This window comes from Mandrillus leucophaeus, unplaced genomic scaffold (assembly GCF_000951045.1).
Source record: "Mandrillus leucophaeus isolate KB7577 unplaced genomic scaffold, Mleu.le_1.0 Scaffold549, whole genome shotgun sequence".
Classification (NCBI taxonomy): Eukaryota; Metazoa; Chordata; class Mammalia; order Primates; family Cercopithecidae; genus Mandrillus; species Mandrillus leucophaeus.
This window is the reverse complement of record NW_012105908.1, coordinates 1321425-1345235: the sequence shown is the minus strand read 5'-3', so window position 1 is coordinate 1345235 and position 23811 is coordinate 1321425. Positions and strand designations below refer to the sequence as shown.

The 23811-nt window shown below is 42.9% G+C and overlaps 1 long non-coding RNA gene across 1 annotated transcript in view; it reads left to right on the top strand.

Moving 5' to 3' along the window:
* Nucleotides 1-1131: 1131 nt before the first annotated feature.
* The window catches only part of LOC105552225, a 35921-nt gene continuing 13241 nt past the window's right edge, over nt 1132-23811 (top strand). Inside the window, exons 1-3 of the long non-coding RNA XR_001007967.1 lie at nt 1132-1753; nt 2056-2139; nt 5760-5883. This is a non-coding gene — a long non-coding RNA (uncharacterized LOC105552225). The remainder of the gene's footprint in view (nt 1754-2055; nt 2140-5759; nt 5884-23811) is intronic.

The window sequence follows — 23811 nt, the reverse complement described above, 5'->3', positions numbered from 1 at the left end:
GTTCTTCCTGGGGGAGGCAGAGAGTGGTCACTGAATATTCTCCAAGGATGGGACAGTTGAGCCAGTCATGGGCAGTAAGTTTTTTAAGTAGAAAAATGAGGGAAATACATGCCAGGCAATGAGAACAACCCAAGCAAAGGCAGAGCAGCGTGTGAGAGCTCGGGCCACTGGGCTATGTTGTGCGGGGAGGGCCACTAAACATCGGGAACCAGGGTAGGCTCTTGGGACACAGGACCGTCTCCTGGCAATGGGTGGTAGACAAGGAGTAAGAATGAATGAAGACAGGCAATAAGAAGCCAGAGAGAAAAAAGTAATATTGCAGAGGTCTGGGAAAAGATCAAGAAACAAGAAAGGAACAGCAACTAGTTTTCTCAAGGAGTATGATTAGGGAAGGAATAGAAAGAGATTCTGCTGACTCTTTCTCCTACACGCACAGCTGGCCTCAATCCTGATTCTTTAACGAAGAAGCAAAAAAGGAAATACAATAGCATCTTCTATCACCTCTTATTATTGAAGTAGAATTTAACTTTTAAAAATACGATTCATGGGGTAAATTACTAGTTTCCATTTTTCCAAGAAAAAGCCTGTTTTAGAGGTTGACCTTGATTTCTACCTAAATAAATTTCAGAAGGAGCAAATATCTAGATATAAAAATGTACATTTTAATTAAAATACTAAAATAAAGCACAGGTAACTGATTTATAATTTTAGCACACAACTTTTTAGATGGTCACTTGACCCTATGTATTAGTATTTTAAAGTTTGAATCAACAATTCCATTCATGGGGTTTTTTTTCCCCCCCAAGGCCATAATGGGTCAAGGTGACAGAGAAAGATATACAAGGATGGTCATTAAACATTTTTGTAATGGTGAAAAATTGGAAACAACTTAAACGTTGATTAAATAAATTATAGCATATCCATACAATGAAGCCCAAACAGCCAATTAGAATAATGATATATTACCACACTGATACTCTGTTGCCTGAGCACTGTTGGTAGGAAAGGTTGCTTCTGTTATAGCCCTGACAGTAGTTTATGTCTGTGCCGGTTGATCCATCCTCACCAACACCAGGGGGTGTCGTTCACATGCTTGTTATCTAGAGCTGTCCTTTCTGCCCATCAACAGACAGGTCTGCCCATGGGCACAGGCCATTGGTCTCAACTACGTATGGTTTGCCCTGTAATGCCTTCCGAAAGGCCAGCTGAAAAGATTGATAGTCGAGAGCAGAGGACCTGAGGCACCTGATCCACAGACCAGACACTCAGGAGGCTTCTTTGTCCTTCTGAAGTACAGGCCAAGTTTTGGTGTTCATCAAATGAGTGACAGGCTATCACATCTACTGCAAAAATATATGGCACTTCCCTCTCCACCTCCACAGTGGGCGGTGAAAATTAATTGAGTTCAGGCTGTGAAAAACTTAAGCTGCTATATGAAATGCAAAATCATTAAGCATCAGAGGTTGTAATATTCTGCTTGTGGCCTTGGGACTGAAACACCAGATGTTGTGCCCAATAATGACTTCACTTCTCATCCAGCTTCAATAACTCAAGATTGAGTGCATTTGGGGTTTTGACCTTGCACTGCTATACCGAGATTCAGCAGAGGCTAACTACCCCCAAGACTCCTTCCAGAGAACTGGGACCTCAGGATCATCTTCAACATCTTCACAGAGAGTATGGAGACAAAGCCCTTGCCACAGAGACCCACCATGCCACAACACCAGGTGGAGACGCACCATTGCTTGAGTTGGTGAGTGAAGAGGGCCGTTGTTTGTGTTATTTGAGGGCTGTCGAGGGAAGAGAATTAGGTAAGCTCATTTAGAACTTACTAGAACACTTCTCAAAAAGATGTCTCAGCGTGGGGCACAGTTAAGACATATACTTAAGAGTAATCATCTCCAAATGAGTGATTTTTGTTTTCTTGTTTATTTCCTTATTTACTTGAGTTGTCCTGTCTCAAGGAATAAAGAAGGCATTTATGTAATAAAAGTGGTGTGAGTCACCCTTTCAAACCTTTAAGATTGGTTTTCAAACTGTTAAAAATTCTTGTAGGTCCACCATGAAAGTTGCCATAGAAGCCTGAAGTTACCACAGCTTATAAGGAAGTGGTTATTGATTATGATGGATGAAGAAAGTGTAAGCTGCCTGTGTTTCATTCAGACTCAGACTAGCTCTGGTTAGAGAAGTCAACTCAAAGGAGGAAAAGAGGAAGTTCTGCAAAAATAAATTCAAGGGTCAACTAGCAGTGGATAAAAACACAACTATGATCTCTGTGACTCTTTCTTCTTTTATCTGACATTTTTTCACTTCTGCATGATAAAGAAAATAGAGACATGGTATGCTGGAAAGAAAACTAAAGCTGTTTCTTTAATTAAGTCCACTAACCTCGGAAGGAAGTCTGAAGTGTTCTTGTGGCATCGACAGACGAATGATAGTAACTGCTAAGACAGAAACTACTTGGAAAAACTGTTGATTTTAGATTCAGAGAAAATGAATAAGGAAAAGTTAAAGATTGATGAGAAAGGGAAAAAATGTGCCATGAGAATTTTTTCTAAAATTCATGTTTTAAAAAAATGAGTTTATAATGGATTTTAGGTGAAATTCCTTTAATAAAGAGTTACATGTTTCCTGACTATGTATAAGAAATTCATGATTGTGACTCTGAGAGACTTGAATAAAAGGACCCGCATGTCTTTTGCCCTGTGATGGCCTGCCTAAATTGCAGGGCTATAAAAAGGAAAACCACCTTTAAAAGTTTCAACCCTAAGTTGACTTTATCTTACAGAAGAATTTCATGTGCATGCTAAAACACATACATATAGCATAGAATGTATATATAATTTCCTGATAAAATCTTCTGTTTTAGTGTACTTACATCTGGGTACATAACCTCCCCATATCTCTTTGGTATTCTTATTTGTTCTGCTTTTCCATTTTACATATTTTTCCCTAAGTGCCAAACATTAATAAAATTGCTAGCATTGATTATTTTTCCTTCACTAATACATCCCTTTGAGCCTGTTTCCCCAGCAACAAATAACTGGGGACAACCTACCCTTTGCTGACACATGAGAATCCTATAATTGCAGACAAGAACAAAGATTCTAAAGGAAGTCTTCATCTTCAATTCTTAGATTATTCTCCCCGCATCTTCTAGCCCTCCCCTCATGCCCTTTCATCTGACCCCAGTTCTGTTGTGACAGATTGTTATAATAATGACAGTGAATCATGGCTTTCTGGGTCTATGTCCCTTTGGTTCTTCCATTAAAAGATGGAGTCTCTTTCTGCACCTCTTGAATCTGGAAGGTCCTTGAAACCCACTTGGACCAATAGAATGTAGCAGAAGTAGCATCGTGCAAGTTCTGGAGGTTAGGTCTTAGGATCCTGAGACCACCATGCTGTGAAGAAGTCCATTCTGGTCTGTTGGAAGATAACAGACTGTGTAAAAAAGAACAGAGATACCCCATCCCACAGTCAGCACCATCTGCTGACAGTAAGTGATACCATCTTAGACCCTCAGCCCCAAACTCCCAGGTGACGACAGCCAAGTAAGTGAGTCCAGGCAAGACAAGTAACAGAACCAGCCAGATTTCCAGCCCTCAGGATCATTAGAGATAATAAATCATTGTGCTTTTTAAGCCACTCAGTTTTAGGGTGGCTTGTTATACAGCGATTGATAACTGATACATCCTCCAAGAAACTATGTCTTGCAGAAAGAATTCTACAAAAGGATCAGAAATAAACCATAATTTAACCTCCTTCCTTTGATCTACTCCCACCCCGGGTGCACATTCTCCTGCAGCCTACATTCTGGAAACATGCCATTAAACATTCATTCTTTGGAGGAGCCTTTGTTCTGGCCTGTCTCTTAAATTATTGAAGAATTCCTCTTATGTTCATTTTTCTGCCTGTTAACAAATGTTTGAGGGAGGGAAGAAGGAAGATGGCTTAAGCTGAACTCCCAGAAGGCAGAGGCAAGATACTCAAACATTATTTCGTGTATTCCCAGGATAAAGCCCCAAACAGTAGGCACTGAATCAACTTTACTTGAAGATAGCAATAAGAGGGAAGGCCACCATCAAAGACATTGCATCACAATCTTATTCAGGACATGCAAAGCATCATGTACTTGGTCTTAAAAACCAAAATCTTTTAAAGATCGGAACAGCCAGAGGCAGAAACAAGATTGGGTTGTAATATTTTAAGGCTACCGCAAGATGTACATCAAATAAATTCTGCTACATTTTCAGCAAACTCTCTTCTCAAATATGAAGCACATTAGTAATTTGCCATGAGGGGGAAAGCACATCATAACAGCATCTTGTTGTAAGAGGAAAGTACACTTATGGGGAAAGTGCCAGATGTTTCCTTCAGTGAGGAACTATGTACAGGATTCAGAAAATACCCAGGGTTTGAAAGTTGTGCTGTAGAAGCACCAGTTAGAACTAAAAATCTCCTGGGTTCCTTTAATAATACCACAAAACAAACTGAACAAAAATTTTGGAAGGATTCTTCTGAGCAAATCCATGTTTCATAGAACAAAAGTCAAACATGCACAGCTTCCACCTAAATTCACCAGATAGTGCTGCACACATGGTGAAAAATTCAAAAGTAACAGACAAGTGATTTTTGTTAACCTTATGGCCTTGGTTCATTTTTTTTGTTTTGTTTTCTTGGGGGTTTGTTTGTTTGTTTGTTGAGACAGAGTTTTGCTCTTGTCTCCCAGGCTGGAGTACAGTGGTGTGATCTTGGCTCATTGCGACCTCCACCTCCCCAGTTCAAGTGGTTCTCCTGCCTGAGCCTCCCAAGTAGCTGGGATTACAGGCACCTGCCACCATGCCCGGCTAATTTTTTGTATTTTTAGTAGAGACGGGGTTCCACCATGTTGGGCAGGCTGGTCATAAACTCCTGAACTTGGGCCTCCCAAAGTGCTGGGATTACAGGCAGGAGCCACAGCACCCAGCCCTATGGCTTTGGTTCCTTATCAGTCTACTAGACTTTGAATGCTATACCAAACAAGGAGGTCACACAAACATCTAGAAGCAGTATTCAAATCTAGACCACTATTGAAATTGGCTTAGTCCAGTTGAAATCAACTCCAAGTTTAAACGGCTTGAGTCAGGAAATTATTTTGGGTAGCATTTCCCAGCAAGGTGGTCTAATGAGTGAGATTTGTTCTTATTATGTTGTTGCTGCTGCTGTTACTGGTTTATATTTTTTGTTTGGTTTGGTTTGGTTTGGTTTGGTTGGTTTGGTTTGGTTTGGCTTGGTTTGGCTTGGTTTGGTTTGGTTTGGGAGTTTCTTTCAGTTGGTCTTAATGCTCAGAATTTTTTCTGTGTCACTGCCAGATATTAAGTGATAGTTGGCTCCCCGACAGCCTGCATTCTGAAAAATAATAAAACTTAGGCCACCAGAGGTATAAAATAAATAAAAACCACCAAACCAAGTTTATTAACTTTCCAGGCAAGGAAGCACACACTAGCAAAGAAATACACTGAATAGTTAGCAGAGAGGGAGAAAGTTAGGGATTTTTCAGTCTAGAAAGTGACGGCTCACAGATTAAGGTTTGAACACCAGCACTGCAGGTGGCCCCAGTGAATCCATAGGCCTGAACCCAATTAACTCAAACAAATCCAGTCATTCACTGGTCAAGCAAGAGTCTTTGGTTGGGCACATAGGGGTTTGGTGTTTGGGTCCATTTCAGTTGCTTAGAATTGGTTAGGCAGAGACACAACGTTGATTTTGATACCTCCTAGGGCAAATGTGGCTGAAAGTGGACATTTTTGCTTTGACAACTCCATCTGCTCCTCCTCTATGAAAGCTCCATCTAGGGCCGGGTACAGTGGCTCATGTCTGTAATCAACACTTTGGGAGGCCAAGGCAGGTGGATCCCCTGAGGTCAGGAGTTTGAGACCAGCCTGGCCAACATTGTGAAACCCTGTCTCTACTAAAAATACAAAAATTGCCAGGCATGGTGGCGCGTGCCTGTAATCCCAGCTACTTAGGAGGCTGAGGCACGAGAATTGCTTGAACCCAGGAGGCGGAGGTTGCAGTGAGCCAAGATCATGCCATTGCACTCCAGCCTGGACAACAAGAGTGAAACTTTGTCTCAAAAAAAAAAAAAAAAAAAATCTCCATCTATGACAAGGGGTGCATTTGGTGATTTGTCTCCCTTTATAGTCTTAAGCTCAGTGTTCGAGAATTTTGCAGTCATCTTTGGTAAATGTAAAACGTGTCTACGAATGAATGCAGTTCACATGTTCAAGGGGTCTCCACTGCCCTGCCCTGGTTCTACTCTAAAATTAGCCCTTCTTCCAAACTCTACTTTTATCCAACATGCCAGGATCCTAGCTTTGGACTTCTCTTTGAACAGCAAATAGTAGCTGGTAAAAAATACTTTTGTATGACTACATTAGACAATTGTGATCCCCTCCGAGCAATTGTGTTCCCCAGAATTCTTGGTAGATTTTAGGAATATTGATGTGGAAATGTCAAAGAATGCTTTCACAACATAGCAGATGATGGAGAAGGGGCGGGGGATGATAAAGAAGAGAGAATAGAAGGTAGGAGGAAGGGGAAGAAAAAGAGCTTAATGAATATCATTGTGGTGAAGTGCAAAGAGAGATGAAAGAAAAATGGTGTGGGAGAAAAATGACAGCATGGAATAAACCTAACTGAGCCAGGGCCTTATGTGACCAGAAGGCCAGAGAGAAACAACAGCAGCTGGAGAAGGCTGCAAAGCTAAGCAAGTTCATTTTGCACAGTCCGGGCAGGAAAATGCTGTTGGCTAGAACAGAAAATAACATGATTTTTCCCCCTGCTGATGCTTCTCTGGGATCCTGCCAAGGCTCTATTCTGCAGAACCAAAAACTAAATAGACTAATTTATTCAGATGTGTTCCCTTCGTTCTCTCCCTAGAATGGTATTCAACCTGCCCAGGATACCAGAAATTTCTGTGAATTTGGATGACAAGGCATTAGCCAGCATGTTTCTCTCCATCCCACAACACCTGCTGCTGAAGAGGAAGCATTTGCCCCTTGCATGCAAATCGTTTTTTGTAAATGAAGCCTCTAATGAGCACTCTCATGGAAGTACCCTAGAGCAGGTAACACTTACATGAAGCACAAAGTCAAAAATGAAAAAGAAACTCATTATCTGCAAGCCCAGAGCTAAGTATTTGCTATAAAACCACTATTCTCAATCTTTTCCTTGAACATAATTAATAGTTCTCCAAAATCCTCTGTGAATATTTGCCCAGCTATGGCACCCAGAGCCCTTGCTGTAGTAGGTTCAGAATCAATGTTAGAACTGTAAAAACCTTAGCGATCATGCAGGTACATGCCTTCTTCTCTCAGAAGAGGACGTTGCAGCCAAGAGAGTTGTGCGAATTACTCAGGGTTACTCTACTAAATAGGAAAAGGTCTCCTAATTCTCAGTACCATGTTCATTTCACTGCCCTATGACACACATCCTAACTTATCACCCACACTCTCTCCTCCACCTTCATCATGTCCCTTGCCACTGAAGAATTCCTTTTTCTGCCACAACAGAAAATCTAACAGACAGTGGTTAAAACCATAAAGATAATTCCTGTTTCCCACATGAGAGGCTGGATGTAGGGGGCCCCAGGGTTTGTCTGCTGCTCAGCGATGTGATCAAGAACCCAGGCTTTTCTCATCCTTCTGTCTGGGCACCCGCAGTGTGCAAATCCTTCATCCTTGAACCTGTGACTTCATGGTGACCGGATGGCTTCCGCAGTTCCAGGCATTATGTAGTCATGCCAATGCCCAAGCAGAAAAGAAAGGGACAGACAGAAAAGGACTTTGCTATTGGACCAGGGAGGAAAATCTTTTCCAGAAATAAGATTTCCTTTTATGTCTCCTTGGCCAAAACCAGATCCTGTGGTCATCCCTAGCTGCAAGAAAGCCCGAGAGAGAAATTATCCGGCAAATGGTAACGTTGCCATCATTAAAAAAACAGGATTATGTCACAAGGAAGAAAGGTGTGTGGCTGTTAGGCAAGTATATCAGTTAACTATACAAAAAAAAATTCTGGAAAATCTTTTCCAGAAATAAGATTTCCTTTTATGTCTGCTTGGCCAAAACTAGATCCTGTGGTCATCCCTAGCTGGAAAAAAAAAAAAAAAAAAAAAAAAAAAAAAAGCCCTAAAAGAGAAATTATGTGGCAAATGGTAACACTGCCATCATTAAAAGAACAGGACTATGTAACAAGGATGAAAGGTGTATGGCTGTTAGGCAAGTATATCAGTTAACTACACAAAAAAGACACCAGAAAAAATTATCTCTAAATATGCTGGGTTAACTCAGGAATAGAAATAAGATTATAATCTGGAATGCATGAAATGGCAAGTCACCAATGCATTCAGTGAGGGAAGGGTAAGGGGACTTTTATTAGCAAAAAACAGATTTACCCAAGCTGCTTGGAAACAGAGTTCATCGGTTCCAGAGGTTTGAAGCCAGAGTTCTTGTCAGTTCGTTGGTGGAGATGTCATTACCAGGCAACTGTTCTTTCAAGAACATGTTATGTGAATTAGCGCAGTTCTAAAGAAGGTCTGATGATGAACCTTATCAAAGCAGGAGATGCATGAAGGACTCCAGAGGTTTTTAGAAAGTCCCTGGAAGTAGTTCTTACCCCAGACACATAAGCATGAGCCTCCTCTCCGTCTGGCCTTCCCAGCTCTATTTTGCCTGAGTCTGACAAAAGTGATTTCATCCTACTATCTGCAACTCTCACACTATCAACATGCAACAAACCTCCAAAATTCAGTGGTTTAAAACAGCACCCATTTATTGTTTCTCTGGGACATAGAGGTCAGCTGATCCCACTGAGCTCATCAGATGGTTCTGCTGCTCTCAGTTGAGTTTGTTCAGAAACTATAGATCACCAGGACGTCCACACGGAGCTAGGCTCTGCTCCACGAGTCCCTCCTCCTTCTGGACCAGCAGGCTACTGAGGAATGCTCTTCTCATAGCAAAGGCCCAGACACAGGAATGCAAGCAGGATCACGCAGGGCCTCCTACCGTCTAGACTGATGACCAGGACACTGTCACCTGCTGTCTCATTCTATCAGCCAAAGCTAGTCATATGGCCAAACCTGAAGTCAGGGCTGGAGAAACCTACTAGTGGAAGGAGCTGCAAAGTCACCTGGCACAGAGTGTGGGTCCAAGGAAAAGTGAGGATGTGGTCCCGCATAGTGGCTCATGCCTGTATTCCCAACACTTTGGGAGCCCAAGGCAGAAGGATTGCTTGAGCCCAGAAGTTTGAGACTAGCCTGAGCTACACGGTGAAACCCTGTCTCTACAAAAAATAGGAAAAGTATCTGGATGTGGTGGTGTGCTCTCCTAGTCCAGGCTACTCAGGAGGCTGAAGTGGGAGGATCACCTGAGCCCAGGAAGTGGAGGCTGCAGTGAGCTATGATCATCTCTACACTCTAGCTTGGGTGACACAGTGAGACTCTGTCTCTCAAAGAAAACAAAAAGAAAAGTAACGATGTGGGGCCAATGATGCAATCTGGCTCACTAAGCAATCAATGCCATGTGCTCCACTTTTTTGCATTCACTCCCAATCTCCCTCCCCAAACGCACTCACTGTGCTTTCCTTTTGCTTCCTTCTCTACTCTCCTCCACCACCTCTATCACCTTTTTTTCTTTTCTTTTTTTTTTTTAATTATACTTTAAGTTCTAGGGTACATGTGTACAACGTACAGGTTTGTTACATATGTATACATGTGCCATGTTGGTTTGCTACATCCATTAACTCATTATTTACATTAGGTATTTCTCCTAAAGGTATCCCTTCCATAATCCCCCAACCCATGACAGGCAAAGGTGTGTGATGTTCCCCACCCTGTGTCCAAGTGTTCTCATTGTTCAATTCCCACCTATGAGTGAGAACATGCGGTATTTGGTTTTCTGTTCTTGTGACAGTTCGCTTAGAATGATGGTTTCCAGCTTCATCCATGTCTCTACAAAGGACATGAACTCATCCTTTTTTATGGCTGCATAGTATTCCATGGGGTATATGTGCCACATTTTCTTAATCCAGTCTATCATTGATGGACATCTGGGTTGGTTCCAAGTCTTTGCTATTGTGAATAGTGCTGCAATAAACATACGTGTGCATGTGTCTTTATAGCAGCATGATTTATAATCCTTTGGGTATATCCCCAGTAATGGGATGGCTGGGTCAAATGGTATTTCTAGTTCTAGATCCTTGAGGAATTGCCACACTGTCTTCCACAATGGTTGAACTAGTTTACAGTCCCACCAACAGTGTAAAAGTGTTCCTATTTCTCCACATCCTCTCCAGAACCTGTTTCCTGACTTTTTAATGATCACCATTCCAACTGGTATCACCATTTTTTTTCTTATATCTCTGTACACAGTGGGGTGGCCATGGAAGTCCTTGGTGGAGAGTGAGTGGATGTGGGATGTAGGGTGCTGTCAGCACTAAGTGGGGTGCTCCATGGCCCCTGCAGCCAGGAGCAGTATTCTCACCCAGCAGGGGAGCTCTGCCTCCCCACATGTGTAGGGACAGTAGGAGGAGTGTGACCTCAATGCCCGGCTCTTCCCAGACTCAGGCTTGAGCCAATCCTGCTGGTGTTTCCACCATGGAGCCTGCCAGAGGCCTCAGGAATCTTACATGACTGCGCCTGACTGCAAATGGCCACGGAGGCTTTTCAGACACAGTCTCGGTTTATCTGAAGGCACTTTGGCAGTGCTGCCGTCCCAGAGCCCCGACACATGACCCAAGCCTTGGATTAAATCCGCGCTTCATTCCTTTCTCAGTGTGCATTTCAAGTGAGAAGAGCGCTCATGAAGAAGTCGTCTTTCGCCTGCTTTACTCTCTGAAGACAAATTGATACTGAATGCAGCCTGCTCACCATTTGCTTACTTGCCAATTTTAAAAAGTGTATTCTCTAATGAATACATTAGTAGTGTGTCTGTGTTTTCAACAGAAATGGTGGAAATTGATTGAAGAAGACCTTCAGAGTGAGGGTGGATTCCCAGTGAACCCTATGAACCAGCTGGATTGATGATCCTAGTTCTAGTCACTCCTCTCCTCCTTCCTTGGTTAGGTTTTTCTTGCCATAACCTCATGTTCACAACTACTAAAGGGAACAAGGTATTCTCAGCCCCAAACACAGGCTGCCTCTGCCAAGCCACGCAGGCGATGAGTAGACACAGCACACTAGGGAACACATTTGGAACTTTTTTCTGTTCCATTTCCCTCTGGGCAAATGGCAAAGGATGGCCTTTGACACCAAACTACTGGAGCCTGCATCTGAGCAGAGGCTGGCTTTAGATGGCTTTTCAACTAAAACAGGAAGAGGCAGTGGGGCTGTCATGAGGATGCTCTTCAGTGGGAGCCAGGGAACCTGGATTCTAACCCCAATTCCTTCTGTCCCTAGAGCTGAGATCTCAAGCTCGTCACTCATCCTCTCGGAGCCTTTGTTTCATCATCAACATACAGGCTTGCAGCCAGGGAAAGATCCTCACCATTCATTTTTCACTTGACTGGCCAGATGAGCAGTGCCTTGAGGCATAAGCCACATAAATGTCTTCACTTTGTAAAGTTGAGCAACGCAGCTCTGAAGAGCACTGCTGGTCCTTGAATGTATCCATCATTGGGTCCTCTCCACATCTAATCAATCCTGGTATAATTCCTTCTACTCTGTTGTGGAGAAAGCACGGCAAAGTCTATAAGTAGTCAAGACATTGTGAGATAGTCTTCTTGGCAAATAGGTCAGTAAAATCAATCACTAGTTTGTTTTAAGGGCTGGTGCCATTCTGGGACAGCTCATAGAGGCTCAAAGATCGGGGCTATTGAGAAAGACTGACATGGTCTTCTCTGGTGGAGTTTATGTTCTAATAGTGGGATGTGTGCCATTAGCAAGCAATTAAATAGATGCTAATTTCAACTAGTAATAAGTTTATGTAATACTACATATTCAGTAATAGTTTAAGTAATAAGTTTATGAGAACTGGAACAGTGCACCAAGCCCAACAGACTGAACTGTAGCCCCCCAAGGTTCTATGTTGAAGCTCTAATCCCCACTGTGATGATATTTGGAGACTGGGCCTTTGGGAGGTGACCAGAGTTAGATGAGGGCCCTTGTGATGGGATTAGTGCCCTTATAAGAAGAGACACAAAAGAGCTTGCTCTTTCTCTCTGACTTTTAAGGACACCACAAAAAGGCAGTCATCTACAAGCCAGGACGAGAACCTTCACCAAGGATCCCAGTTAGCCAGCACCTTGATCTCGGACTTTGCAGCCTCCAGAACTGTTAGAAAATAAGTTCCTGTTGGGTAAGCCATAAGGCTGTGGTATTTTGTTATGGCAGCCTGAGCTGACATTATTTGATAGAGAGTACATGGGCATAGGAAAAGTCTCACTGAAGAAGAGGTTTTGAGCTGATGCCTGAAAGACAAAAAGGAGCTATGTACCCCCTGACCATTTGAATTTTTATTTAGATCTTATATTAATTTTATAATAAAGAAATGTTTATCATATGCTCAAATATAAGGTGATCCCAATACCAGAGGATCCTGCTTTTAAATAAAAATACCTAAAAAATAAGTGCTTTGACTAACTCAAATATATAACCCTTAGGGGTATAGCAAAAATAGTCAAATATCTGCTTAACATATTTAATGAACTACTCATACTGTTTTTTAAATATTGCTTTTTCTCATCTCTCATTTATGCAACAATTTTATCCAAATTTTTATATTTCTTGATCATCAGAGTCAATTTCTAACAAATGACTTTTGAGTCATCTAAGAATTTTCCAAGTAGATTAACTTCCTGGTAATATGTGTTGCTTGACACATTGCATTGTCAGAGGGTATTTATCCCAGACCTCAACTAGCCATTCTCATTATGTTAGGAGAGGTCCTTTCATTTTTATTTTTTTAATCTTATAGGTGCACGTGGTAGGAAAAATAATGAACCCCCAAAGATGTCCACGTGCTAACCCCCAGAACCTGTGAATATGTTAGGTTACATAGCATAGGGGAATTAAGGTGGCAGATGAAATTAAGATTGCTAATCAGCTGACCCTAAAATATGGAGATTATCCTGGATCATCCAGGAACATCTAATATAATCACAGGGGTTCTTAAATGTGGAAGAGACTGCAGAAGGGTAGGTCACAGTAATGTGATACGAGAATGACCCAACCTACTCTCAAGATGGAAGAGACAGCCGTGAGTCAGGCGTGCAGCCTGCAGGAGCTGGAAAAGGCAAGATAAGGGATTCTTCCATAGACACTTTAGAGGGAAGATAGCCCTCTGGACACCTTGATTTTAGCCCAGTGAGACGCTTTTTGGACTTCTAAGCTCCAGAACTGGGGGGCTAATAAGTCAGAGTTGTTTTAAGCCATTGCATTTGAAGTAATTTGTTACAACAACCATGAAAAAAGAGTAACACAATGCATAATCTTGATAATAGAGTAACAAAATGCATAATCTTGATCATAGAGTAACACAATGCATAATCTTGATGTTCTTGATTTTCACGGTGGAACCACATTCTGTATCACTCTACTAAGTAATTTTTTTTTTTTTTTTTTTTTTGAGATAGAGTCCTGCTCTGTCACCCAGGCTGGAGGGCAGTGGTGTGATTTGGGCTCACTGCAGCCTCCACCTCTCAGGTTTAAGCAATTCTCCTGCCTCAGCCTCCCAAGTAGCTGGGACTACAAGTATGCGCCACCAAGCCCAACTAATTTTTGTATTTTTGATAGAGGCAGGGTTTTGCCATGTTGGCCAGGCTAGTCTCAAACTCCTGACCTCAAGTGATCTGCCTGCCTCGGCCTCCCAAAGTGCTGAAATTACAGGCGTGAGCCACTGTGCCGGGCCTCTAAGTGATCTTTCAAAGGCTTGCTTGAAACGATACTGAAGACATGCTATTATGAAGCCATTCCTCCTCGGATCAATTGGTAAATTTTATTTAATCTCTCTCCAGCTCTCATTCCATCAGATGACTCATATGTGCCTAAAACTAGAATTAATGGAGGTTATATCAGGCTAATGCTCTTCTCAACAAAGAGGAGAAAAGGTTGTTGTTCACAATTACGTAATTGAGTATATGCCCTGAAACACAAGAAACTTTTCTTATAAGTGACTCTTTTCTGAGGATAATTTTGAGGGCAAATCTTACTTGTAGCAATTTTTGTTTATATAGTATTATAGCATAATTTAAGGAGAAATGTTTTGGACCCACCAGACTGCCATCGTTTTTCCTCTCTAGCCTGCTGACCCTGCTTTTCTTGATATACGTCAATTGAATTGCAGTGCTACCCTCGGTTTACTAATGTTTCTGATTGGAATATCACTGCTTTCCCTCCCAGGAAACCCTGGACTCCTTAGGCTACCGGTTATACCTAGAGCTGAGGTGGTTTTGCCTCAGTCACTCAGGAAATAAAGGCTTATTTTACACACTTCTCCTGGGATGAGGGGACCACTCACCCTCCACTAGCACCTCCATCAGTTCTTCCCAGGAGGTCTGTTTCCGTGCATTTGTCCACTGACGCACACACCAGAAGCAGCTGGCAACTTCTGTCAAGTGAGAGAAGAACCCAAATTTAATTTCTGGTGGGCCATCTTCCGGTTGGCCAGCTGTGCATCGTGTAAGAATTATTTACAAATAACTTTGTTCCTTCCTCCTGACTGTAAGTTACTGGATGTTGGGTGCAGTGTGTCTCCCTTTCCTATCCATAATATGTGTTGTGCTCTAGATACTTTTGAACACATTATTTCATTTTATCCTTACAGCCACCTTGTGATATAAGAAGTAATATCCCATATTTTATAGATAACAGAGAGGAAGTTCAACTGAAGTTCAAAGAAGAGAAATAACTTGTACATAAAAGCACATGGTCAGTAAGTAACAGAGCCCAGATCTGAATCAAAGTTTGTCCTACTCCACAATCAATTCTCATCGTATGATACCTAATGTGTGAAGGTGCTATGCTAAGAAAAAGAAGAAAATGAATTACATTATCCCAGCCATCTTGTTGTGCTTGTTACGTACAGAATTTAGCTCAGGATTCTTGGTATGTGTGGTTTGAACTATATGAAATTGCCATTTTGTAGATTAAAAATAGTCATATCTTAGAAATGTTTATGGCCACAGTCGAAGGTCTGTTGAATTGGAATGAATAGTAGTCATCAGGTTACAGGGGCTTTGTAGTCTGACTAGCCAGGTTCAAATCCTTCCTCTGCCACTTGCTGGCTGCGTGATCTTGGGCAAGCTGTGTGACTTCTCTGGGTCTTGGTTTCCTCGTCTATAAAGTACGGATAATAATATCACCTAACCCATAGGGGTGTTGTGAGGATAAAAGGGGTTACTATTTGTAAATCACTAAATAGGCTGCATGATACATAATAAGTACTTCATAATAAGTATTAGCTATTGGCATTACTCCTGCTACTCATCCTCCTATGAGCCATTGGCATTAGTTTATAGGAGTGAACTAATTCTGCATTTGGGGAGTTGTGGTAGCTGGGAGAGGGGTGGGGGTGGTAGAGAACAGGAAAGGAGAGCTGAGCCGTGAGAAGGACAGAACCTGTAGGACAAGGACATTTATTATGACTTCCTTGACCATTTCACTAACCACCTTCTCAGGGCCCCAGAGAGCAAGGCTGGAAGACAGAGTTCCCATTTGACCCTTCCTTCTTGGCCCCCACCTCTTAAGACCTAGGGAGATTTCTTCCTTGCCTCTCCTTTAGCTCTCATCTGATCACACCTGAGCACCACGAAGACAACTTGGCCATTATGAGGAAGCAGAGCCCACAGGGAATGGGTGTTTGGGTTGAGGACCTTTGGGAAGACTACCGTAAAGTCGCTTGCCTCGCCCTCTCAGTTTGCAAAAGCTCAGAGGCTGGAGCATCTGCCCAGGTGCCAGGACTGGGAAGACTGATGGGGAAAAGAAGCTGCTGTTTCATTTACCAGTGCAAAACCAGACAAGAGCAACATGGCTTCGCCTCCTGGGCCTGCTTTAACAAATCACCACAGACTGAGTGGCTTAAAACCACAGAAATGTGCCCTCTCACATTCGAGAGGCCAGGCTCTCCCTAATGACTCTAAGGACAGCTTCCATTACCCTTCCTACTTCTGATGGTTGCTGGTGGTGATGGGGTGGGGTGTGTGTGTGTGTGTGTGTGTGTGTGTGTGTGTGTGTGTGTGTCTGTGTCCCTGTTTTATCTTCCTATAAGGACACCAGTCATTGAATTACAGTCTATCCTATAGTATGACTTTGTCTTAACTTAACTAATTACATCTGACCTACAGAGACCCCATTTCCAAATAAGGTCACGTTTCTTTTCTAGTCCTTGTAAATTGACAAATTATAATTTTATAATATACTAATGGAGTACAATATGATGTTATAATACTGGTATACAATGTGGAATGATTAAGTCAAGCAGTTCACATATTCATCACCTCAGATATTCATTTTTTGTGGTGAGAACATTTGAAACTTACTTTTAGCAAGTTTGAAATATTCATTATTATTAACTACAGCCACAGTGCTGTGCAATAGACCTTTTTTTTTTTTTTTTTTTTTTTTGAGACGGAGTCTCGCTCTGTCGCCCAGGCTGGAGTGCAGTGGTGTGATCTCTGCTCACTGCAAGCTCCGCCTCCTGGGTTCAAGCAATTCTTCTGCCTCAGCCTCCCAAGTAGCTGGGACTACAGGCGCCCACCGCCATGCCCGGCTAATTTTTTGCATTTTTAGTAAAGACGGGGTTTCATCATGTTAGCCAGGATGGTCTCGATCTCCTGACCTTGTGATCCGCCCGCCTCGGCCTCCCAAAGTACTGGGATTACAGGCGTGAGCCACTGCGCCTGGCCAATAGACCTCTTAAACTTATTCCTCCTCTCTAGCCGAAACTTTGTAGCCTTTGACCAGCATCTCCACACTCTCCTGAACCTGCAGTCTCTGGGAACCACCATTCTACCCTCTGCTTCTATAAGCTCAACCATTTTCAATTCCATAAATAAGTAAGAACATGCAGCATTTGTTGTTCTCTACCTGGCTTATTTCATTTAGCATAAGGTCCTCCAAGTCCATCTATGTTGTGACAAGTGACAGAACTTCCCTCTTCTTTAAGACTATCATTCTACTATGTCTATACTCCATATTTTCTTTATCCATTCATCCATTGACGGACACTTAGATTGATTACACGTCTTGGTATTGTGAAGAGGGCTGCAAAAAGCATGGGAGCGCAGATGTCTCTTTGACATTTTGATTCAAATCCCCAAATCAGGTCACATTCTGAGATCCTGGCTAGGCATGAATTTTGGGGGCGTGCTATTCCACTCAGTACCCACAGCAAACATAGAAAACAGTGTGGATTTTCCAGCTGCTTCTTGCTCCTTAGAATGAACACTGCAGCGTGAATCAGGCCTCAATTCAGAGGGGGCGAGAGAGTGTGAGAGGTGGAGAAACCCTGGAAGACAAACAGAAGCTGCAATGACAAGGGTCACAGTAATGCCATTTGTCAGGAGCCATGTGCTAAGAACAAAGGCAGAGGAAAAGCGAGAAAACAGGCAATGAAATCTATGTCCAAACTGAGAGGTGTGTACCCAGGAGCTGAGTGAAGACTCCTGGAAGAACAAGAAATGAGAAGCTACAAGAATGGTACTTAATGTAAGAATGGCCATTCATTTATTCATTCATTCATCTGCTCATTCATTCATTATGTGCCAAGTACGTCCTCATATTAAGTACCACCTTCTACCACCACTGCTAGGCACTGAGGTGACAGAGACCAGTGCTACCTAATGGAATTGTGTCTGTTTGTCCTGGTGTCCTTGTTCTCTAGCTGGAGGGTGAGAGGAGACACTGAGACATAACAAATAGTCCCAACAATGCTTGATAGTACAAATGTAAAAATATATGTTGGATATAGAGGTTCACAGATCTCAAGCCTGTATGCTATCCATATGAGGGGCTGGTAAGCTGGCGTGAAATTGAACCCCCGTGGAGTTTATGGCAGAAACTCCCTCTTTGGCAGGGTGTGGCTACTCACATCTGTAATCCTAGCACTTGGAGAGGCGAAGGAGGGAGGATCACTTGAGCCCAGGAGTTCAAGACCAGCCTGGCCTACATAACAACATCCTCTCTAAATAATAACAAAATGTTTAAAAATTAACTAGGCATGGTGGCATCCACCTGTGATCCTAGCTACTCAAGAGGCTGATGCGGGAAGATGACTTGAGCCAAGGAGTTAACCTAGAGGTGGCAATCAGCTCTGATTGCACCATTGCACTTCAGCCTCAAAGAAAGAAGGAAGAAGGAAGAAGGAAGAAGAAGAAGAAGAGGAAGAAGAGGAAGAAGAAGAAGAAGAAGAGGAAGAAGAGGAAGAGGAAGAAGAGGAGGAGGAGGAGGAAGAGGGGAAGGGGAAGGAGAAGGAGAAGGAAGAAAAAGAGGAAGAATCGGAAGGAAGGAAGGAAGGAAGGAAGGGGAAAGAAAGAGAGAGAGAAATCTCTTTTCAGTCCATTAAAAGCTCATTCCCCCTAAGACCTATTACAGCACATCTGTTTATATACCCATCTTCCTCACTATAGTGTGATCCTCCAAAGAGCAGGGGCATTCCCTTATCCGTTTCCCCGACAGATCCTAGCAAAGCATGGGGCCCACAGCTAGCAATCATGTTGCACCTATGAAGACTGTCTTTCATAAAAGAAAATGTGACATCAAATAAGGCTTGCTTTGGTCAATGAAATGTAAGCAAAGTGACATTTCATTTTCCAGCATATGCTTTAAGAGTTAGTGCACAATTTGTCACATTCTCTTTTTTTCCTCTGCAGTGTTGACCACCTGTTTCAGATGGTGGTTATTTCATCAGCCTGGGTCCCTGAGAGAGGAGATATGTAGCAGAGCCCCCAGATGTCTTGCGATGGACAAGTCATATGTGTGAGAAATAAGCCTCTGTGTAATAAACCACTAAGATTTGGAGTTACTTGTTATCACAGCCAAACCTATTCTACATGACTCATTTGCCAATGTACTCTTGTGAGTTGAGTTGCTTTCCTGAATAGAGGTGAAGGGTTTTACTAAGCCATTAATTGCACTCTATTTAGTTCACAAAACATCAGCCACTCACTATAAACAGAGTACTATACTAAGAGCTAGGGTCACAGAAATGATTAAGATGTAGTCTGTCCTCATGGAATTCCCAGTCCAAGGAGGAAGGCAGCAATGTTCCTGTATGGCTGTGCAGGATATTAAAATAAAGAAATATTTTTATATAATTGGGAAATAGCACTGCCCCAAGACACTTAGATGTCTCCTCCATTCTGCGTCAGCTACTCCAAGCCCTCCTTGCACACCCCATCCCCCGCCCAGAAATGCACACACACACACACACACACTTGTGTTTATTCATTTTCTGTGTGCATTATTATGCATGCCTTAGACCTGAAAACCCTTCACTTCTATTATGCAACATGGTAAGTCCTCCAGTAGGGCATTGTTCTGCCTGTTCTTTCTCTTCATGTAGAATGAATTTTTGCCCCCATCATATCATCCAAACTTGTACCATGGAATCACTAACATTTTATTACTTTTCTTTATTTCATTGCCTATCTTTCCCTGTAGACCTAGTGTGTGCTGTGAGGTCAGGAATCATGTTTTATTCATCTCTGTATGGCATGTGGCACAAAGTACCACAAATAAGATGGTTCTGGATTTGTCAGGGAAGAGTGACCAGGACAGAGGCAAAGAGACGAAGGGCTAAGGAATGAATCCTTCAGAACACCAACAATCACAGAGTGGAAAGACAAAGAGGAGGCAGCAAAGGAGACCAAGAAGAAACATGGAGAGAAATAGGAGGAGAAGTAGGAAATGGAGTTGCAGAAAGACCAAGAGAGAAGAAGCAGGGGCAGGCCAGTGCCCCACAGCAGGTGCAGCAGAGATACCCATCAGGTGGAGGGTTGAAGGTAGGCGGGGGAAGCTGGCATTAGGGACATCAGATTGACGTTAGGAAGAGCAGTTTAGTCATTAGTTGGGAAGGAGGGTGGTGATCCAGATGACAACTGGATGAAAAGACAATGAGGTGAGACCGTGGAGACAGTGAAAGTTTGGTGCTAAAGTAGGGAAAACAGCCAGTCAAGAAGTGAGAAAAGAGAAGACTGAGGGAGACATTTCTGCAGAATAAGAGAAATCTGAATGTGTCTCGTGCCATTTGTACACCCGAACCAGACTGTAGACTTCCATGACATGGTCAGGGTTGGAGTAGGGTCTGGACATGAGAACAACACTCACTTTGCCTCCGTTTGGGGCTCAAATTCACAGTCTTAGTCCTGTTGGTCTCCAGCTGAGATGAACACATTTCTGAGCTCCTGGCTTCCTCTTCCAGGATGCTCATCTAGGAGGAAGAAGAAAACTCAGCTTCAGAGAGCTGCATCTGCAGTGTCGCTGATTGCTCTCAGATCCAGGGGCTCCCATGGGTTAACCGTAATGATAGCTCCACAGTTAACTCTGCTCGTGTTTCTGCCCAGCTTTCACAAGACCAACACTGCCTTACTTCTGCATTTCACATCTGTATTTATGGGGTTGTAATAAATGCAATTTTCCCAGTCATGACAACAAAATGTTCCTTAATATTCTCAAATATTCCTTGTTTAAAATCTCCTCTCCTGGGTCCTTTGGTTCTTTAAAACTTTCGAAGTCCCTGGAGCAGGTGTGTTCTATCTGGAGACACTGAGGCAGGGGGGAAACTTCTGAAAAAGAACTGCCCTGAGTTAGAGGTTATGTGCTCTGTCTTTAAGTTCCTTGGCTGACAAACCTCCTGTCTTTGAGGAAATGCTTCAGTTAGTTTTCTCCAAACAGCCTAGAATTAGTCATTTCTTCCCATTTAAGATGATATACTATTAAAGCAATCTCCTAAGCGATTACTGAAATTATTCAGATAGAGCCACTGTGATAACACATTATAGGCATGTTACTTAGCAACCAAAGAACATAGGCAGTCTTAAAAATTAAGACGGAAAAAGTAAGGAGACATATTTCATTCAAAACCAGTTTTACAATGATCCATAAAAGCCACCAGAAAATCACTGTAATGAATAAGGTAATGGTAACAAGATTAACTTTAATTACATATTTAGACATCGTGCCCAAGCTCTTCAACAAGCATCAGTAGGAAGATGAGCAGCGGCCCATCTTTTGCAGCAGAACTGCCCATGAGTGGCCAGAGCCACAGTTCTATGAGGCATGGCCAGGGTGGAGTTTCCAATCGCCCCCTGGCCTTCTTCTCAGCATTCTCATCTCAGGAGCCTCTATTTCTAAACCTGACTCTTCCCACTGTCACCTCTACCACCACCCTCACCACCATGGGTGAGGCTGACCAGCTGGATCTCACTCAGCCCAGGTACTGTGGAGTGAGTCTGTGGCTACCAGTACACCCCAGAGTAGCCAGGGAGCTCCCTGGGCCAGAGACCAACGATGTAGGCATTATCTCAGACAGCTGCTTTACCAGTGGTGCCCTGGTTCAAAAGGGAAAATAAGAATACAGTGTGAGGCATGTACAATACAGCCAATGCACAGACAACTCAAAGCTCATGCCTTGCTGGTAGGAGGCTAGGAATGTCAAGCATTCAGAGGTGTGTGTGTGTCTGTGTTTGTGTGAATATAATGGATTAAAAACCTACTCTGTGCTAGACATTATAATACTATATGCATTTTACTCTAATCCTCTCAACAGCCTAGCAAAATAAACACTTTTACACCTGTTAACATTTTCTTTTCTTTTAAATAATTGTAGATTCACAAGATTACAGAGAAACCTACAGGGAAGCTCTGCCCACAACTCCCCTGCTCCCAATGCTGAAATCTTACACCACTGTAGTACCATAGTGTAGTCAAGAAATCAACATTGGTACGATGCATAAACCTTATTTAGATTTCACTGGTTATATACACACTGGCTATACAGAAATCTAAAATCCCAGTGTAGGGCATCTGTTAGAGCAGGGCCTAATGAAAGTCAGTGCTGGAAACAACTGTGACCCAGGTCCATGTAACTGTAGGACCAATGGGGCTGTGGACCTATCTGGTAGCTCCATCCCCAAATCCAGATGTATTGTGCAGCAGAAATAGGTATAACAGTGTAATTAGCAAAATCTCTACACTCGTTTCCTAACCTGTTGAGTGAAGGCTAAATTACGGTAGGAAGAATCAAGTGGAAACCCCAGCAACTATCCTCCTCTCCCCAGTGCTCACTCTCAGCCAAGGTAGAAAAGCAAAGACAAAATACATATCTGGAAGGAGAGAGATTAGTGCCACCATCAAAACCCCGAGAGACAAAGCGATGGTGGTTCCCATCACATCCCTAATTTATCACAGTTTTGCCTAAAACAAAGGTCAGTTGGGTTATAAAGAATGACCACAGATTATCAAAAACAAAATCTGATGATGATAATGACAATCAAAGCTGCAGTTTAATTTGTAGCATCTTTACTGTCAGGGCCAACATTTACTATTACCTGACCCCTGATCCTCAGGACTAAATCAGCTTTTATATCTACATAGCTTGGAAAGATTGTGATGAACTTGATATCTCACAGAGCATCATGCTGGTCCATTATATTGACGACATTATACTAATTGGTCTTATGATCAGATCATATTAACGATCCTAGATACCTAAGGAGACATGTGCATGCCAGAGGTCAGGAGATAATCCCTGTGGAACTTCACGTGGGCCTGTAATAGTGAAGTTTCTAGGGGTCCAGTGGAGTGCGGTGTGGCAGGACTTCCCTCTAAAGTAAGAGCCAGGTTGCTGCACTTTGCACTAACTTCCACAAAGAAGGCATGATGCTTGGTGGCCCTCTTTTGTTTGGGGAAGCAATATATGGCAAGTATGAGTATGTGTGATTACGGTTCATTTGCCAGGAAAACCAAAAGGCTGACAGTTTAGAGTTTAGCAGAAATCAAAAGAGGATTCTTCAGCAGGTTGATGCTGTGGTGCAAGCTGCCCTGCCACTTAAACTTTATTACCAACAGACCCAATGGTATGGAGAGTGTCTGTGGAGTTCCACTGGGGTGGCCGACAAGCCCCAAATGCTCTCCTCTGCTGACAACTATTCTCCATCCTAAAAGCAGCCGATGTCTGGCTACTGGGACCTGGTAGAGGCTTTACGCTTCACCAGGGGATACCAACTTGACAGTGCAACCCAACTGTCCAGCATGAATTAAATTCACCAAACCACCAAGTCAGACGTGTACAGCAACATTCCATGACAAATTGGAAGTGGTATATAGGAGACTAAACCCAAGAAGATCCAGAAAGCGTGCACAAACGGCACCAACAGCTGCCTCTCACTGCCCCGACTCCAGCAGCCACTGCTCCACCACCTCACCCTTACCCACACCTGTGACCTCAGGGCGAGTGCCCTATATCCAGTTAGCAGGAAAAGATAAACAACAGGCCTTGTCTACAAATGAATCCTCATGGTGTGGATGCCTTTAGCACTACACTTTTAAAGATGGCCCTGAAAGGCAGTGATGAAGGCAAATTATCCTGGTGGGCAGAACTTCGAGTGGTACATCTAGTCTTCCTCTTCATGCGGAAGGAGAAATGGCCTGGGATACAAATCTGTAATGACTCGCAGGCAACAGCTAATGGCTTGGCTGCTTGCTCACAGACTTGGAAAGAATTGAAAAATTAGTGACAAGGCGCTGGGCGCGGTGGCTCAAGCCTGTAATCCCAGCACTTTGGGAGGCCGAGACGGGCGGATCACGAGGTCAGGAGATCGAGACCATCCTGGCTAACA